Raw genomic sequence first — 15,476 nt, 5'->3', positions numbered from 1 at the left:
CCAGAATCGTCGGAGAAAATGAACAAGACAGCTCTTTCCAGAAACTTCTTTAAATACTTGAAACGTCAAGTTCATAACCACGTAAATAATAACATAAAGCATTTGGAGATACATAACGTTGAATTAACGGATGTATACGTAAATATGTGTATCCGATAAACAGATGCTATGCTCTCACCCCAAGCATCCATGGAACATTTCCAACACCCGATCACACATTGGGCCACAAGAAAGAACCTTAAAAAACTTTTAAGAAGCAAAAATTGGCCAGCCCCCATGCAGTCCACAACACAATGAAACAAGATGATAACAATGACCTTTCAAAGAAAAAGAATCCACACTGCATGAAGATTTGAAAACAATCCTGTGATTAACCGCCACTGTCTACACAGACCTGAGACCTTTATAGGCTTATACAGCCCAGAGTCTGGAGCACCACACTGAAGAGCCTGTTGTCTGCCCTTGCATTCCGTGGCCCCCTACATAGAGTGACACCTTCTTACTGACCCTTTTTTTCGGCTGTCCATCTCACTCTCCTAGAGGGAGAACTGGAAAACTAGTAGGAGTCCAAAAAGAAAACCAAATCTACCACGATAACTCGCTTGAAAATATCTAGGATGGAAATAATGCATGTTAGAGTTATATGCACCCGGATCTACTCAGAGGAAAACTCATGGCCTTAAGTACACGTATCATTAAAGCAAAAAATAAAAATAATAATAAATGAACCCCAAGCATTCTGTTGAAGAAGTGAGAAAAACAAAGAAAGAAAATGGGAGGGGAAAACAGTGATAAAATTTTGCAGACACTAACGAATCAGAAACCAGAAAACAAATCGCACAGTTGGATAAATAAATGGAAAATGATTTAAAATAATTAAAGAGACGATCTTCTGGCAAATCAACCTTATAAAGGATGGAAAGTTATCATCCTTTGCACATTATTGATTATATGCATAGAAATCACAAAACAATGAAAATAATAATTCTGAAAATTAGTGCATCGGTCAGAGACATGAGCGGGCATAAGGTAAATACAATATAAAATTTTAAAAACCAACACCTTTCCTAAGGCAAAATCCAATTAGAACACAAGATGGGGAAAAGAGCAGTCAAAATAGTTAATAAGTAACAGTCTAGGAAGAAACCTGACAATAAATGTTTAGAAAGACAGAAAACACGTAAGCCAATGGAAAGGTACATCCTCTTACTAGAGGAAAAGACCAAAGAATCCAGATCGCCAGTTTTCACAAACCAAGATGGTTTCACAAACCACTGATCACCAGCCCAGTGGGGTCCGGGGTCAACCTGACAAAATAGCTATACAAGCGATACAAAGTTACAGAAATTATATAGAAGAAGAGAAAGACAAGAAGAGTTAAAATTCTTTTCTTTAAAATGGTAAGAGGGGTTGCTCCAAGATGTTAAAAGCTTTAAGAAAGCTGGGGCGCCTGGGTGGCTCAGTCACTTGAGCGTCTGACTTCGGCTCAGGTCACGATTTCACGGTTCGTGGGTTCAAGCCCCGTGTCGGGCTTTGTGCTGACCGCTCGGAGCCTGGATCCTGCTTTGGATTCTGTGTCTCCCTCTCTCTCCGCCCCTCCCCTGCTCGTGCCCTGTCTCTGTCTCTCAAAAATAAATAAACGCTAAAAAAATTTCTCAAGTTTAATAAAGCCACTATAACTAAAATAAGTCAAAATGAAAACCTATTCTAATAAATAAAGGGAATATATGATAAAGATAGTGTTACAAATTATTTACCAAATGGGGTTGGGACATCGGCTATTTAGGAGTTAATTCTGGACGGAGGAGCCAGTTTATTACTGTTACTTTATTAATAAGGATAGGTATATTTATAATAACAGTGTTTGGGGGACACGTAAGCGATGTGCCAGGCATTGTGCCAAAGGGTTTACAGGCATTATCTCATTTAATCCCGACCACGCCTGTAAAGCAGGTGTTATTACTTTCAGATCATCTGTTCCGACCAGCTCACTTAGAAACGAGCAAACCAAGGCCCAGAGAAGGTGAGTGACTCAGTCAGGGTCACAGCGCCGGGCGGGGGGCCAAGATGAGCACGCAGACCAGCGTCGCGCCTGCCCAACCACACGGGTTCCAATTACCGCCTTGGGTAACGGAACGCGGCTCTCTGGGGTCTGCACACACGAGCCTGCAGAACAAGAGTAATCCACAGCAGAGAGACTCAGAACAAAACAACACATGCAAATGGAACAGCGAGGAGGGTTTTCAGAGGCAGAAGCTAAGGATCCAAAGCAGGATGTGACCCGCCAACACTGGTGCTTTTGCCAAAGGTGTCGAGGGAGCTTTTAATAGACCAGACGACCAGGACTGTGGCACGCTGCCTCTCTGCAGACAGTCCCTCTGCAGCTCAGCTCTTTCCTGACGCACTGGCTCTGGCTCACCAGGGCTTGGAAAGCACAGGGGGCTCCACGGGCATCTATTCCCCCCCGCCCCCACCACCACTCCGACGAAGTCTGGCCAGGGCCTCCCATCCCCCTCCCCATGCAAGGTCCGCCATGAGACAGAAGGCTTTGCGATCCAGGGCTCGTTCAACAAGAACACGTTCCTGAACATCCTGCCTGGGCAGAAATCTTGCCAAAGACGCTCCTCATGAAGTTGAAAGAGGACACATCCACCTGTAATTCAAGGGCTAATAGCTGTGGGGTTTCTTTCTTTTTTTTTTTTTCTTAAGCTTGTTTATTTGAGAGAGAGAGAGAGGGGGGCGCTATCAGGGTAGAGGCAGAGAGAGAGGGTAACAGAGGATCCAAAGCGGGTTCTATGCTGACAGCGGAGACCCAAAGCAGGGCTTGAACTCACAAACCGGGAGGTCATAACCTGAACTGAAGTTGGACACTTAACAGACAGAGCCACCCAGGTGCCAAAGCTATGGGGTGTCTTTCTTTCTTTCTTTTTTTTAAGCTTGTTCATTTGAGAGAGAGAGAGGGCTATCAGGGTAGAGGCAGAGAGAGAGGGTAACAGAGGACCCAAAGCGGGTTCTATGCTGACAGCGGAGAGCCCAAAGCAGGGCTTGAACTCACAAACCGGGAGGTCATGACCTGAACTGAAGTTGGACACTTAACCGACTGAGCCACCCAGGCGCCGAAGCCATGGGGTTTCTTTCGGGACTGATGAAAGCATTCTGGAATTAGACGTTGGTGATAGCTGTACAGCACGGAAATACATTAAAATCCACTTCGGTTTAAAGGATGAATTTTATGCTATGTCACTTTTATGATAAAAACATAAAAATTTGGAAAAGGAGGGTTGCCTGGGTGGCTCAGTCAGTTGAGCACCCACCCGACTCTTGATTTCGGCTCAGGTCATGATCCCAGGATTGTGGGATTGAGCCCTGCGTGGGAGCTCAGCATGGAGCCTGCTTGAGATTTTTCCTCTCTCTCCCTCTGCCCCTCTCCCCTGCTCTTTTTTTTCTCTCTCTCTCTAAAATAAAAAAAATGTTTTTAAATTGGAAAAGAAAAAAGAAAACTAAAAGAAGGAAAAAACACTTAAATATAAATATTAAACTATGGGGGCTCCCGGGTGGGTCAGTTGGTTAAGCGTCTGACTCTCAGATTCAGCTCAGGTCGTCATCTCATGGTTTTGTGAGTTCGAGCCCCGCATCGGGCTCTGTGCTGACAGTGCAGAGCCTGCTTGAGATTCTCTCTCTCCCTCTCTCCTCACCACCCATCACTGGACCTCAGTTTCCCCATAGGTAAATAATGGGCACAATGAATTATGTAGTTTACAGTCTTTTTCAATTATATGAACTAAAGCATGTTTCAGCATTATTTAAATACATAATTTTTTTTTTTTAAATATGATGAGAGGTTAGTCTCCTCGAAAGAAATGTATCCAGAACCAGAATGTTCCTGGAGTCCACAATGGACTCCCCTCTCCTGCACCTTCCGGCTACACTTCCGCCAGCGATGCGCAGAAATGCGGTTAGAGCAAGTACTCTAACCCGGTTCTGAAACTGTGGGACCCTCTGAATGCCCGGACGCACATGTGCATCAAAGCAGGAGGCAAGGCAGTGGAACCACAGTCAAGAGAATCTGTCCAAAAAGCAGGGCCACCGCACTGCCCTTGGGCCCAGGGCACCCACAGCAGCAGCAACAGCCTGCGAGTCGAGGATGTGCTTGCTTCTGAAATCCGAGGAGCAGGGAAATCATTTCCACCATGATCCAGCCGGCTCCAGGCTCACATTCCGGAAAAAGACACAGTGAGAGAATTTCGGGATGATGCCAGGAAGGAAAAGGTTACCAAAGCAGAGAAATAAGGGAGAGAAAAGCCCTTTCACCAATATTTGGATCTAAGACAAGAGGCAGGAACCCTGCTCTGGACCAAGTAGAGGACAGGGTAGGAAAAGGGCCCGAGGGTCACCTCTAGGAGGTCATCACTCCTTGACAGATGAGGACACAGGCCAGCTGGAGCCAGCACCGTCATGGGCCTCGGGATGGTGCCCCGTGGTCCCTGCTCACACCTAGATGCCCCCTGCTGCAGGCGGAACCTCCTGAGAGGCAGATGGGAGCCGCGGCCGGCTCAGAGCGAGCTTCCTCATTTGCACACAGGAATAATACTGGCCCTGTCTAGCTCACAGGGCTGGAGTGGAGTGGAGATAAAATAAAGCCCTGTGATCCCTTGCAAATTGTAAACCACCACACAGATGTTAGGAAATGTAATTATCATTCGGGCAAGTATTCTTAATGCCTATTTCAAGGGAAAAAGGAAAAAAAATTCTTTTTTTAATTTTAGAGGTCCATTAGAGAAGAGAAAACACCAGGGTGTGCAATCCCAGCTCCCTCACCCGGGAGGGCTTAGTAAATATTCACATTCAGAAGTAATCAACGAATACTGAGCTAGGATTTACCACGAAGCTATTGAATAAGCTTACGCTTCAGGGTCCCTCACGTACACGGGCCCCTGCTAGGCCCTTGAAAGGGTGCTAACAGTGAGTGCACATGGTCAGAGGTTTCTATAAAATTTGCAAAAGCAAAATATTTTCATCGCAATTGGCTAAGTGCCCTGTCTACTTTTGTGACAGTCCCCCCCACCCCCCGGCCCCGCCATGGTGGGGAGGAGTACCAGAAAAGATGGGATTTGATTTGGGACATTTAACCTGGGGACACATTTCTTTTTAAGGTCAGTGGGATCCGCGTTTGACAGTTTTCCGTCTTTCATATAATGGTGAGCTTCCCTGGGGTAGGAATAGCTTCCAAGAAGGCTCATAATGTCATCAATTCAAAGTATATTTAATACAAGTGACCACAAAAAAAAAAAAAAAAAGCGAAAGCCTTGAAATCCTACAGCTCCTATAGCAAATGGATAGGAGCCACCCCAGATTCGACAACAATCCTAAAATTTAGAGGACATTGCCAATACTGAGTGGCGAGGCTAAAATTAATTTTCTTAAGTGTCAACTCCTTTTTTTAAGTTTATTTATTTATTTGGAGACAGAGAGAAAGAGAGACAGGGAGAAAGGGAGTCCCAAGCAGGCTCCACACTGTCAGCACAGAGCCCGACGCAGGGTTCAATCTCACAAACCGCGAGATCACGACCTGAGCCGAAATCAAGAGTGGGACTCTTAACTGACTGAGCCACCCAGATGCCCCAAGCATCAACTCTTTAAAAAAAAGAGAAGGATCAATCAACCAAGGATGAGAGACTGAATTACTTCATACTCTCTCAATAGGAAAGGACATTCCAAATTGTTGTCATATGACAAGTCTAATAATAACATGCGGTCAAAAACATAAGAAAAAGGATTATAAAGGTGTATCAGGCAGCTAATAAAAACACACTGTTTTCTCAGGCTTTGTGATGTCTGTGATATTTGTCAGCTTTTTTAACTTGGCTTTTTTTTTTTTTTACAATCTTTTCCCTCATTCTAGATATTTACTTCTGCACCTAATTGCATATTACTAACTTTGCATTCCCTTTTTTAAATTTTTTTTAATCTTTCTATTTATTTTTAAGACAGAGAGAGACAGAGCATGAGTGGGGATGGGGCAGAGAGAGAGGGAGACACAGAATCCGAAGCAGGCTCCAGGCTCTGAGCTGTCAGCACAGAGCCCAACGCAGGGCTCGAACTCACGTACCGTGAGATCATGACCCGAGCCGAAGTCAGATGCTCCACCTACTGAGCCACCCGGGCACCCCTGCATTCATTTTTTTAAAAAGGGAAGCCAAAATGGTATAAGCTTCAAGCCCCAGTAAACTCTGAATCAGGGTGAGAGCACATCAGTGCTCTAATGTTTGTTCCTTCGAATAGTTGGCTGAGTTATGAAAAGAAGCTCAGAGTTTCCTTTCATAAAAACAAATGCTTTAATTTTAAAGCATCTCCACCATGGACCGAAAGAAAACAGATTTGAGCAGCAGAGGGTAGAACAGTTCTGTGGAAGAGAAAGAACCTTCTAACCATGAAAGCTCACAGAACCCTTTGTCGAGAACCCTGTGAGAAAATACTTTGTCTGGAAGAGATGGAAAAATAATCTTACCCAAGTGCACAACGATGCTGACTCCCAGAGAGGTGAGCCTGGCTTTTCTAACTCAATGAAAAGCCTAACTTTTTTTTTTTTAACTGATTTATATGCACACACCTACATAGGAGGATAATGTGAAGGCAGCTTGCAGTATAATCAATTAAAATAATTAACCCAAGACAAAAAATAGAAGCACAAATTGTAAGAGCAAGAAAGAGGGAGAAATATGTCCTGGGAACCACATGGTTAAGGCACATCACAGCTGCTTTGCTCACCCAAGTCTGGAGTCCACGTGAGACATTCTCTCCAACCCCCTCTCCCCCATTTGCACTGCCTTCCTCCTCCTTTGCGCTAGGCTTTCCCTTTGCCATATAAACATGCTGTCCAGTCTGGCTGAGGCCCTTCTGTCCATCCATGCATTGATCCATCCATCCATCCATTCATCCATCCATCCATCCATTCATCCATCCATCCATCCATCAATCCATTCATCCATCCATCCATCCATCCATCCATCCATTCACTCAACCAATATGGAAGGAGCATCCACCAAATGCCTGACACAGTGCTACAGCTCTTTCCCTTCTCCCTAGCACTGCTGTGCCCACACTCTGCTGATGCCCTGGTTCGATCCCTGTCTCTCCCACTGGGCTCAAGGGTCCTCATGGAGCTGTGTCTTGAATCCCACATGTTTGCTAAACCGAGCTGGGAATAAGGTCTCAGACTCGCTGTCGGGGGCGCAAGCACGCCAGTCACCATTGGGACGAACAGGCTTTTGCCTGAGTTTAGCTCACAGAAGAAAGCATCCCACTGAATGAGTCTGGGATTTCACACAGCAACCTTGACCACGTGGATGCTTCTTGAGTTTATTCCCATGAATGCAAGATTCGGCAAAGACCCAGGAGCCCAGGGAAAGTGGAGTTCTCATTTATCACCCAGGGGAAGCTTGGAAAACCTTGTGAACGAAACAGGGAACACTGGGGCGCCTGGGTAGCTCAGTCGGTTGGGTGTCCCACTTCAGCTTAGGTCATGATCTCACGGTTGGTGAGTTCGAGCCCTGTGTCGGGCTCTGTGCTGACAGCTCAGAGCCTGGAGCCTGCTCCGGATTCTGTGTCTCCCTCTCTCTCTGCCCCTAACCCACTCGCATTCTGTCTCCCTCTCTCTCTCTCTCTCTCTCTCAAAAATAAACATTAAAAAAATTTTGTTAAAGAAACAGTGAACACATGGGGGACAGCCGGTCCCCTGGACCCTCACGGGAATGAGAAGGAACCAGGTTCGTTCCAGAATAGAATTGGCTCCTGAAGACGGCTCGTCTTCATCCCAGGAGGATAACCTGCAATCTCTGGGTCCCTTTTTTTTCCCACTACAAATGAATTTTCAAAACACTGAGTAGAAGATTGTTCCCGCACAGGGAGGTGGTTAGGTCAAAATGGATTTTTCTGATATCAGAAAATACATATAATTTTCTCCCAAATTCAGAACTACTGACACAATTTCCAGCATAAGGAAACCGTGGCGCATTGACACTCCGGTTGACTTCAGAAAGGGCTTAATCCGGTGATATGATCAAAAGGAAAAGGTGAAGGGAGGGCAGAAGAGCACGAATTAAAAGAGACAATGCACCGCTATGTGATATTCATTAGTTCAACCGAGAAGCTGCCTCACGGGCCCTGTCATGCTCTGGGCCACCACGGCATGCAGGAGCCAAGTCCAGTCCAGGCCACAGCAGCACGTCTCAAATGACCCGTCTCGGGCCCACGCATCTACATCTGGACATTTTCAGATTCCAGCACGTGGGCTACTTTCCTGTCTGCACTGAGCTGGAGCTCAAGGGGGCCAATTCCTTTGAGCTAAAGGGCATTCTGTCTCCCTCCCTCAGAGGGGCAGCCACATGCTGGCGATCCGAGATGGCCACCTCTCCCCCAACAGCAGGGGAAGGCCATCGGGATCGCCTCGACCTGTGCAACTCACCAGGCCCACGCTCTAGGGCCGGTGGCGGCACAGGGAATCGGCCAGAGTGTAGAGTGAGGGTGGCTGATGGGTTTCTCCCAAAGTTAACTTTCAAGGGAGGCCTTGAAACATAATCGATTTGTGTATATATCAAGGCGGAAATGTTCTACTGGCCCATCTATGAACACATTCTCCTTTTTTGGCCTGGCCGTTGCTCCCCCCACCCCCACCCCGCCGCGCCTCCTGCTAAAGACTGAATATTTGCGCCCCCCGCCCCCCATCCCCCCCCCCCCGTCTCCCTAAGACTCACAAATGGAAACCCTAATGTGATAGTAGGGTCTTCGGGAGGTAATGGGGTCACGAGGGGGGAAACCCATGAGGGGATTGATAGTCTTACCAGAAGAATACAGCCAGCCCCGCCTCTCAGCTCTCTGCCAGATGAGGATACGGAGAGGAGGCGGACATATGGGGAGGAGCCACTTCCTGGTATGCTGGTCCTCCTGGGCTGGGAGGAATGAATGTTTGTTGTCTGACCCCCCTGGGTCCGTGATATTTTTGTTACTGCAGCCAGAGAGGAGACAGCCTACATCTGGATCCACAGTCCACCCAGACGGTGCCCAGCGTGCTATTTGGCACCGTGGAATAACACCGTGTTCATTTCAGCCCCGCCTCCCCTCTGACTGCTTCTCAAACCTGGAGCCCCAGGCTTTCCCAAGAGCTGCTCCTGTGGTTCCAACTTTTCCAACTCTTTTGCATCCATGGGCTGAAGCGATCTCCTCTCATGGTAAGACCACCACCACCACCTCCGGGCATCTGTGGCTCTTCCCTGTGCAGCATCCTGACCCCCTTCTAGCGGGAACAGAACTCCTCTCCTCCATGTGAAGGCGCACCCTATGCAGACGAGGGTGACCCTACTCTCCTAAGGCACGAGTGGGCGTGTGATAAAGACCAGTCCTATCACAAACCCTAGATCCCCAGCCCCTATGAGCGGTTCAGAGATAGACATGCGCCTCAATCCAGACCAGAGACTTTTCTAAGACTTCTCTGATGGAACTTTCCCAGAGGAATCTCTTCCTCCAGCTCCCACCTTAGCTCCCACGTGGAGAAAGCCTGTCTACCAGATAGAAAGGGGGCAGAGTCTTGAAGACATCGCTTGAACGCCTGGATCTGGCCTCATCCCAAGCCAGACGCTACCCTAGACTTCCCAGTTACGGGAGCTAATAAATTCCTGCCTCCTCCTTTTCATGTTTAATCAGGGATAAAGTGGTTTTTCCGTCACTTGGAACCAAGAGGGCCTCGATGACTAGACAAATAGACTTCTAAATCCATGTCCTAACCCTGATTTTTTTTCACTTCCGCCCTCGTCTGCCGCCTTCCTGTCCTGGTGGGAGTGGACAGCAGAGGCACGCTGGGACAGTGACCTAACCTGCGATGCCACCAATAAGCCACGTGACCACAGGGAGGTTGCTTAACACCTCAACTTCCAAGGCACTAGGAGGATTATTGCCCCTGTGAGGTAGGTACCGTGAAGACCAGAGGAAATTAAGAGCGGGGCTCCCTGTGCCCTCCTGCGCCCTGGCCCCCATTCCCTCCCACAGCCTCAGGGACGCCCCTCCCTATATGTTCCTCCCTCCCATCCAAAGGTAAAAAGCTCCCAACAGGACAGAAAATGCTACTCCCTGTCCTTGTACAAAAACACGCTCGAAACATCACCACCCAGACCAATTAAAAGCACGCCCCGAGATATATTGGCCAAACACAAACAAAGAATTCCAGGTTAATGTCAAAGAGGACTGTGAAATACACATTAAATGAGTCAGAGAACTCTTTAATTTTGACGAAAGGTAAAATCTCCAGTGCAGACACGACAAGGCAAGAAAGCTGACGTGCCAAATAGCACGAAGAACGTTCACAAAGCCAAACGTCACCCGCTGGTGGAAGTTTCTCCCCGCCCCCAGACCCTGTCCCCCCCGCCCCGTCTTCCTCTGCTCCTCCAGGCGGGGGCACACCTCCACGGAAGCCTCACACTGTAGCCTGCACAGGGCATCAGAGAAGACACGATTCCGAAGTCAGACAGACACACAGGGTTGTAATGGTTGCGGTGCCCCCCCCCCCAAATTCATATCCATCAGGAACTTCAGAATGTGACCTCATTTGGAAATGAAGTCTTTGCCGATGTAATTAAGATGAAGTCATGATAGATTAGGATGGGCCCTAAATCCAACAACTGACGTCCTTATAAGAAAAGGACACGCACACAGACGAAGAGGTTCGTGTAAAGATGGAACCACCGATTGGAGTGATGCCCCTACAAGACGAGGAACAGTCAGGATGGCCCGCAGCCACCGGGAGCTTTTAGAAAAGGCAAGGAAGGATCCTTCCCTGGAACTTCAGAGGAAGCACGGCCCCGCGGGCACCTTGACTTCAGACTTTGAGGCTCCAGAAATCTGAGAGAACAGATGCTCATTGTTGTAAGCCACCCAGTTTGTGGTCGATTTGTCACCAAAGTCCTGAGAAACTAACACAAGGGTGCAGGTGACCTGGGACAAGTCACTTCACCCCTCTCACTGTTGAGCTAGGACAGCTCACCTCATCGCCTCCTACCCTCGGAAGGGGAAAATGTCATCGGCTCCCGTGGTTCCCAGGCCTTCAGACTCAGACTGAAATATACCACTGGCTTTCCTGGGTCTCAAGCCAATTCTTATAATAAATCGTCCTCTCTCAACATATATATATTATATATATATATATAATATATATGTGTGTATATATACATATATATATAATATATATGTGTGTATACATATATACACATATATATACACACACAAGTAATAATAATTATAATAATCAAGTTTATTAAGTAATGATAATATCATTATGTATATGTAGCATATTTTATAAATTTTAATAATGTATTTATAAATCAATATTACATATTCTACACAACATGCATATTAGTTACGTTATACAATATAATACACAATAATATAGAATACATAATAGTAATATAAGTATATACATAGTCATTATAAATTATATGTAATTATTACTCGTTATACACTCAATAATTTTATTTTATTTATTATTATATATTATGCTACTACCATAACTTATTGTTAGATCCCTCCTCCCTTCCTCCCCTGGGCACACCTCAAAGGTGAAACGAATTACCTAACTTGACTTTCCCTTAAGTCCCATCAGACAGAATTTCAAAAAAGCGTGCCCAATTATCTCAGGCTCCAAATACCAGCTTTACTCTCAAATTAATTTTTCACACTAAAAAGAACAATGGATTTCAAGTTTCTTTCCCCCTTTGTGTAACTGACATGTTTTCCTTCAGGGGTGACCCCGCAGGGCAGGAAAGCAACAAGCAAATAAATGAAAACAGGACCACAGGTGGTGACCCTGGGAAGAGACACCGTACTGGTCGGTATTCCTAAAAGGAGCAATGTCTCCCCTCCCCAGGACTACTTTCTTTCTTCCTTCCTTTCTTTCTTTACAGCTCCACAGAATTGTAACTAATATACAACCTCCCTACACACATATTTAATGTAAACCATTCGGGAGTCTGGACCCATGCATACATCCCTGAAGCCATCATCACAACCCAGATAATAAACATATCCATCGCCTCCCAAAGTCTCCCTGGGCTCCTGTGATTTTGGGGGTTTTCTGCGGGGGGGGGGGGTGTGTGGTACTGGTGTTTAAGTACATTTAACATGAGATCTACTCTCTTAAATTTTTTAAGCACGCAGTACAGTATTGTTAACTACAGGCACTATGTTGTACAGCAGATGTCCATAACTCATTCATCTTGCCTGTTTGAAAGTTTATACCCATGGAAAATCAAGCTCCCCTCTCCCCGATCCCTTGGCAAACCCCATTCCCCTCTCTAGTCCTACGAGTTGGGTTATTTTAGATATTTCATATAAATGGAATCACGCAGTATTTGTCTTTCCACGAAGGGCTTATTTCACTTAGCATAATGTCCTCTGGGTTCTTCCATATGGCAGGATGTCCTTCATTGACGCTAACATTCCATTGTATGTATATAGCAGATTTTCTTTACCTATTCATTTGTTGATGGATATTTCGGGTGTTTCCACCTCTTGGCTATTGTGAATAAGGCTAGAAAGAACAGAGAAGTTCAAACATCTCTTTGACATCCACATTTCAGTTCTTTCGGATACATACCCAGAAGTCGACTGCTAGATCATATGGTAATTCTAGTCCATTCTTTCCATTCTATCTTGAATTTTCTGAGGAAACTCCATACTGTTTTCCATAGCAGAGGCACCTTTGGACATTGCCAGCAACAATGTATAAGGGTTCCAGTTCCTCTCCATCTTCACCAACACTTAGCTTTTTGGGTTTGTTTGGGTTTGTTTGGGCTTTTTAGTTCGGGGTTTTGTTTTGTTTTTTAATAACAGGCATCCTAACATGCATGTGGTGGTAGTTCATTTGAAGTGCATTTCCCTGGTGCTCAGTGAGGTAGAGCAACGTTTCATGTATCTGTTGGCCATCTGTAGGTCTTCTTTGGAGAAAGGCCTATTCAAGTCTTTGCCAGTATTTTAATTGGATCATTTGGGGGTTCATGCTATTGAGTGGTAGGAGTTCCCGATATATGTTGACTAGTAAACCCTTATCTGATATATGGCTTGCAAACATATTCTCCCCTTGTGTAGGCTGCCTTTTCATTCTGCTGATTGCTTCCTTTCCTGCATAGATGCTTTTAAGTTTGACACAGTCCCATTTGTCTGTTTTTGCTTTTGTTGTTTGTGCTTTTGGTGTCATATCCAAGAAATCACTGCCAAGGTCAAGAAGCTTTTTTAAAAGATTTTATTCTAGGAGTTTCACCTTTTCAGGCCTTACGTTCAAGTCTTTAATCTGTTATGAGCTGGGTTTTTTTAATTAATTTATTTTGAGAGAGAGAGAGAGAAGGGGAGGGGCAGAAAGAGAGAAAGAGAGAGAGAATCCTCACTGTCAGCGCTGAGCCTGACATGGGGCTTGAACCCACAAACCGTGAGATCATGACCTGAGCTGAAACCAAGAGTCGGGCATTTAACCGACTAAGTCACCCAGGTGCCCCAGTTTTGAGTTGGTTTTTGAGAATGGTGTAAGATGAGGGTCCGATTTGGTTTGGTTTTGCACGTGGACATCCAGTTCCCCCAGCACCATGTGTTGAAGAGACTATCCGTTCCCTATGCTGCATTCCTGACACCCCTCTCAGAGATCGGCTGACGGCAAATGTGCGGGTTTATTTCAGAGCTCTCTATTCTCCATCGGTCTATAGGTCTGTCTTTTTTGCTGGGACCATACTATTTTAATTCCCACGGCTTTGTAATCTATTTCAAACTCAGGGAGGGTGATGCCTCCAGTTTTGTTTTGCTCTCTATTTTTTTAAGGTTTTGTTTACTTTTGTAAGAGAGAGAGCGCGTGAGTGGGTTAGGGGCAGAGAAAGGGAGAGACAGAGTCCCAAGCAGGCTCAGCACAGGCCAGGGCAGAGCCCAGACGCGAGGCTTGAACGCATGAACTGTGAGATCGTGACCTGAGCCAAAATCAAGAGTCGGATGCTTAACCAACTGGGCCACCCAGGCATCCCTGCTCTCTGCCTTCTAATGGCCTTTTTCAGTGCTTTCCAGATCATCTAAGAAAGCTCAGACACACTGAGACGCAAAACACGTCTCCTTCCATCTGTGAAGTGCCCTGGGCTGTTGTCTCCCACAATTCTCCCTCATCCTCTCGCCCTTGCCATCCACAGACCTTTACGAGTACCTCTACTGCACGTTGGCCACTAGGCTAAAGTACTGAGAACACAAAGGCACACCTTTATGGTACTTATAATCTGCTAGGCAAGGGAAACATGAGACAAGTAAACATTATAACAAATGATAAACTTAAGTGCAGCGAGTGATGAGTGTTACGGAGAAAACAAAGCAAGCAAGAGCACGGGGAGTGATGGAAGCTGATGGGTTGAACTGTAGGAAGGGTGGTCCATCGTGCCTTTGTTTCCCCCTCTGCAGCAGGATCAAGTTCTCCTAGGACTCCGTGAGTCGAGTCAAAGCACCACGCCCCAACTAAGAGAAGGGAGGTTTGTAAGCTGGGCAGCAATAGAATGAGGCAGCCCACACCTGAGAGAGAGGTGCTTCCATTGCCTGATCCCTGCAAAAGCAACCCTGCTTCCTTCCTCCTCCTGGCCACGCCTTCCCACAAAGTCACCAACAAAGAGCTGGCAGCATTATCTGTCCCCTTCCTCAACCTGCAGACCACCTGAAATGTCTTCTCCCCCCTAGTGCCCCCAGGGGAACCGCGGCTGACGCAGCCTGCGTCAGGCTCCGGGCCAAGTGTTCACATCCACGGCCCCGTGATTCCGTGGGTCTCACACCCAAGCAGGCATTGGGGTCACCTGCAGAGCTCAGTAAGCACTGGCCCATCACTGGACCCACCCCCAGAGCTTCTGGTTCCGGATCTGGAGAGGACCCCAGGAATCTGCATCACTGCTGTTGCTGATCTGGGGACCTCCATCTGAGAGCCCTTGCTATAATGGAGGGATTATATCTACTTGACCCAGGCAGGAAACTGGGGTTCTAGAGATGAAACCATTCGCCAGGACAGCAGGAGACCAACACCAACCCTTCCTGTTATTTCTGCGTTCGTTTTATGGGGCCCCCCACCACTGACACCACTCAGCGCTTTTCTTGGGGACCTGACTCCTGAGACAGACCCTTGCAGGCTGCATCAGCCCCTCTACAGAGACCAGGGACCAGAAGACAGGGGGTCACGGACCCCCAGAGGTGGGTCTGAGACTGGTCCCCTGCACACCACTACCTCAATAACCAAGCTGTTGGTTGGAAGACTAACTTTTCCTCCAGGAGTTCCGGCCTTCACTTTGAAATGCAAATCAGAAGAAAGCCCCGAACTTTCCCAGTCACCCAGTACCTGGGGCATCCACAGGCCTGGAGCACCTGGCAGAGGGGTGAGGGCGTTTTCCAGTCAAACCAGAATCAGGCAGGTGACATCTGCCAATGTG

The 15,476-nt window shown here is 46.8% G+C and overlaps 1 protein-coding gene across 2 annotated transcripts in view; it reads right to left on the bottom strand.

Annotated features, from left to right (window-relative positions):
- GALNT17 (polypeptide N-acetylgalactosaminyltransferase 17) overlaps nucleotides 1-15,476 on the bottom strand; it is a 444,121-nt gene that overhangs the window by 317,778 nt on the left and 110,867 nt on the right. The gene's annotated exons all lie outside the window — the stretch shown is intronic.

The sequence above is a fragment of the Panthera onca genome, chromosome E3, assembly GCF_046562875.1.
Source record: "Panthera onca isolate mPanOnc1 chromosome E3, mPanOnc1 haplotype 2, whole genome shotgun sequence".
Classification (NCBI taxonomy): Eukaryota; Metazoa; Chordata; class Mammalia; order Carnivora; family Felidae; genus Panthera; species Panthera onca.
Note: the sequence above shows the minus strand (reverse complement) of the source record. Positions and strands in the feature narration are given on the sequence as shown.